A 5000-nucleotide genomic window follows, 5' to 3' on the forward strand; every position below is an offset into this window, starting at 1 on the left:
TTTCAAATATAAAGATTATCGTTTATCGGCTTTTAAATATAAAGATTATCAGTTATCGGCTTTTAAATTTAAAGAATTATCGGTATTGGCTTTCAAATATAAAAAAATTTCGTTTATCGGCTTTCAAATATAAAGATTATCGTTTATCGGCTTTCAAATATAAAGATTATCAGTTATCGGCTTTTAAATTTAAAGAATTATCGGTATTGGCTTTCAAATATAAAAAAATTTCGTTTATCGGCTTTCAAATATAAAGATTATCAGTAATCGGCTTTCAAATATAAAGATTATCGTTTATCGGCTTTCAAATATAAAGAATATCGTTTATCGACTTTCAAATATAAAGATTATCAGTTATCGGCTTTCAAATATAAAGAATATCGTTTATCGACTTTCAAATATAAAGAATATCGTTTATCGACTTTCAAATATAAAGATTATCAGTTATCGGCTTTCAAATATAAAGATTATCGTTTATCGGCTTTCAAATATAAAGATTATCAGTTATCGGCTTTTAAATTTAAAGAATTATCGGTATTGGCTTTCAAATATAAAAAAATTTCGTTTATCGGCTTTCAAATATAAAGATTATCAGTTATCGGCTTTCAAATATAAAGATTATCGTTTATCGGCTTTCAAATATAAAGAATATCGTTTATCGACTTTCAAATATAAAGATTATCAGTTATCGGCTTTCAAATATAAAGAATATCGTTTATCGACTTTCAAATATAAAGAATTATCAGTTATCGACTTTCAAATATAAAGATTATCGTTTATCGGCTTTCAAATATAAAGAATATCGTTTATCGGCTTTCAAATATAAAGAATTATCGTTTATCGACTTTCAAATATAATGATTATCGTTTATCGGCTTTCAAATATAAAGAATATCGTTTATCGACTTTCAAATATAAAGATTATCGTTTATCGGCTTTCAAATATAAAGATTATCAGTTATCGGCTTTCAAATATAAAGATTATCGTTTATCGGCTTTCAAATATAAAGATTATCGTTTATCGGCTTTCAAATATAAAGAATATCGTTTATCGACTTTCAAATATAAAGAATATCGTTTATCGACTTTCAAATATAAAGATTATCGTTTATCGGCTTTCAAATATAAAGATTATCGTTTATCGGCTTTCAAATATAAAGATTATCGTTTATCGGCTTTCAAATATAAAGATTATCGTTTATCGGCTTTCAAATATAAAGATTATCGTTTATCGGCTTTCAAATATAAAGATTATCGTTTATCGGCTTTCAAATATAAAGATTATCGTTTATCGGCTTTCAAATATAATGATTATCGTTTATCGGCTTTCAAATATAAAGATTATCGTTTATCGGCTTTCAAATATAAAGATTATCGTTTATCGGCTTTCAAATATAAAGATTATCGTTTATCGGCTTTCAAATATAAAGATTATCGTTTATCGGCTTTCAAATATAATGATTATCGTTTATCGGCTTTCAAATATAAAGAATATCGTTTATCGGCTTTCAAATATAAAGATTATCGTTTATCGACTTTCAAATATAAAGAATATCGTTTATCGACTTTCAAATATAAAGATTATCGTTTATCGGCTTTCAAATATAAAGATTATCAGTTATCGGCTTTCAAATATAAAGATTATCGTTTATCGGCTTTCAAATATAAAGATTATCGTTTATCGACTTTCAAATATAAAGATTATCGTTTATCGGCTTTCAAATATAAAGATTATCGTTTATCGGCTTTCAAATATAAAGAATATCGTTTATCGACTTTCAAATATAAAGATTATCGTTTATCGGCTTTCAAATATAAAGATTATCAGTTATCGGCTTTCAAATATAAAGATTATCGTTTATCGGCTTTCAAATATAAAGATTATCGTTTATCGGCTTTCAAATATAAAGATTATCGTTTATCGACTTTCAAATATAAAGATTATCGTTTATCGGCTTTCAAATATAAAGATTATCGTTTATCGGCTTTCAAATATAAAGAAGATTATCGTTTATCGGCTTTCAAATATAAAGATTATCAGTTATCGGCTTTTAAATATAAAGAATATCGTTTATCGGCTTTCAAATTTAAAGAATTATCGTTTATCGGCTTTCAAATATAAAGAATTATCGTTTATCGGCTTTCAAATATAAAGATTATCAGTTATCGGCTTTCAAATATAAAGAATATCGTTTATCGACTTTCAAATATAAAGATTATCGTTTATCGGCTTTCAAATATAAAGATTATCGTTTATCGCCTTTCAAATATTCAGATTATCAGTTATCGGCTTTTAAATATAAAGAATATCAGTTATCGGCTTTCAAATTTAAAGAATTATCGTTTATCGGCTTTCAAATATAAAGATTATCAGTTATCGGCTTTTAAATATAAAGAATATCGTTTATCGGCTTTCAAATTTAAAGAATTATCGTTTATCGGCTTTCAAATATAAAGAATTATCGTTTATCGGCTTTCAAATATAAAGAATATCGTTTATCGGCTTTCAAATATAAAGATTATCGTTTATCGGCTTTCAAATATAAAGAATATCGTTTATCAGCTTTCAAATATAAAGATTATCGTTTATCGCCTTTCAAATATTCAGATTATCAGTTATCGGCTTTTAAATATAAAGAATATCGTTTATCGGCTTTCAAATATAAAGATTATCGTTTATCGGCTTTCAAATATAAAGATTATCGTTTATCGGCTTTCAAATATAAAGATTATCGTTTATCGCCTTTCAAATATTCAGATTATCAGTTATCGGCTTTTAAATATAAAGAATATCAGTTATCGGCTTTCAAATTTAAAGAATTATCGTTTATCGGCTTTCAAATATAAAGAATTATCGTTTATCGGCTTTCAAATATAAAGATTATCAGTTATCGGCTTTCAAATATAAAGAATATCGTTTATCGACTTTCAAATATAAAGATTATCGTTTATCGGCTTTCAAATATAAAGATTATCGTTTATCGCCTTTCAAATATTCAGATTATCAGTTATCGGCTTTTAAATATAAAGAATATCAGTTATCGGCTTTCAAATTTAAAGAATTATCGTTTATCGGCTTTCAAATATAAAGATTATCAGTTATCGGCTTTTAAATATAAAGAATATCGTTTATCGGCTTTCAAATTTAAAGAATTATCGTTTATCGGCTTTCAAATATAAAGAATTATCGTTTATCGGCTTTCAAATATAAAGAATATCGTTTATCGGCTTTCAAATATAAAGATTATCGTTTATCGGCTTTCAAATATAAAGAATATCGTTTATCAGCTTTCAAATATAAAGATTATCGTTTATCGCCTTTCAAATATTCAGATTATCAGTTATCGGCTTTTAAATATAAAGAATATCGTTTATCGGCTTTCAAATATAAAGATTATCGTTTATCGGCTTTCAAATATAAAGAATATCGTTTATCAGCTTTCAAATATAAAGATTATCGTTTATCGCCTTTCAAATATTCAGATTATCAGTTATCGGCTTTTAAATATAAAGAATATCGTTTATCGGCTTTCAAATTTAAAGAATTATCGGTATTGGCTTTCAAATATAAAGATTATCGTTTATCAGCTTTCAAATATAAACAGGGTTTCTGCACATTTTTTAAAGTCAAATTTAAGACTTTTTAAGACCCGAAGAAATCAAAATTAATACCATGCATTAGGGGGTGTGCAATATTGACAAAATATGTCTCGATCGATATTTTCAAAGTTTTGTGGGTAATAATTTGATAATATTTTACTGATTTTGTTTTTGTGCTTGGTGCCATGGCTGGTTTAGGCCTGTTGTTGACAGCTGACTGACGAAGATATGCATATTTTTCATATTCTATGCAGTGGTCAGTTCACAGCAGTGACAGAAATTACATTTTTTTATTAAGGGGTAATATTTGCCATCTTAAATTGATTTCCAGTGGCATTTTCACCTATATATTGACATTTGTAGATGTATGCATCACCTTTTATGTCAAATTCTAACCTTCAATTTAAATTCTATTAGAATAATTACACAATACCACTCTTAGCAGTCAAATTAAATCATTAAATCAAAATCCATCTTTGCAGTGCAGAGGTGACACAGTGGCGGCATCAGATCTGGCATTAATATATTTACACTGCATTTACAATTGCATAAATAAAGCTATGAGATTGTTAAATATGAACTGATTTCTAATTTTAACACTCTAATTAAAAAGTACTCTAAATGTGAATCTAAAGCTGCTAGTAGGTGGCGGCAAGTCACTGTTTTAATAAATGAGTTGAGGGAGTCATTCATTCAACCAATTCGTTCAAACGGCTGATTCATTCGGGAAGCAAGTGATTGTTCATTGAATCATTAAATTGATTCGTTCAAAACGCGGATTCCAGTCAAAAACTCATCGCTGTCTGTTGCATTGAGGCTCAGCTATGGCTTCAATTTGAAATTCTCGTCAGCGAAATAAAGGGGAAACAAACAATATTGACAATACTGTTTATAAAATTTAACTCACAATGTTAATTTATTGTTAATTAATGTTATATAAATAAATAATCACATTTGCAATTGTGCACGGGAAAACGGAAGTCTTGCTGATGTGATATTGTAGGTCTATGATAACAACATAATATGATATAAATATGAGACATTGGGAACATAACGTTATAACTGCACACATCACGCAGTGAAAGCACGAGAGACAAAAGCGATGTCAGCTCGAAGTGCCTCGTACATCGTTAAAACAATGATTACAATATCATAATAGACAATACACATCGCACACCACTACGAACATAAAGACTGAACTTAGAACTGAACTGACATTTACCAACTCACTTCTCCTTCTCTCCTCCTGTTTCGTGCGTGCAGGAGACGGACGTAACGCTGCCGCGAATGACGCGAAATGTCACGTGAACAAGCAAATCCACAAAGAATGAATAATAAATAAAAAAAGTACGCTAATTAGATGGTTCTAATTTAGAAAACATTTAGATATGTTTAAGTCAA

The 5000-nt window shown here is 28.0% G+C and overlaps 1 protein-coding gene across 1 annotated transcript in view; it reads right to left on the reverse strand.

The window, feature by feature from the left end:
• Positions 1-5000, reverse strand: part of slc12a6 (solute carrier family 12 member 6) — a 65643-nt gene that overhangs the window by 37596 nt on the left and 23047 nt on the right. The gene's annotated exons all lie outside the window — the stretch shown is intronic.

This window comes from Scardinius erythrophthalmus (genome assembly GCF_964197995.2).
Source record: "Scardinius erythrophthalmus genome assembly, chromosome: 2".
In the NCBI taxonomy this organism is placed as follows: Eukaryota; Metazoa; Chordata; class Actinopteri; order Cypriniformes; family Leuciscidae; genus Scardinius; species Scardinius erythrophthalmus.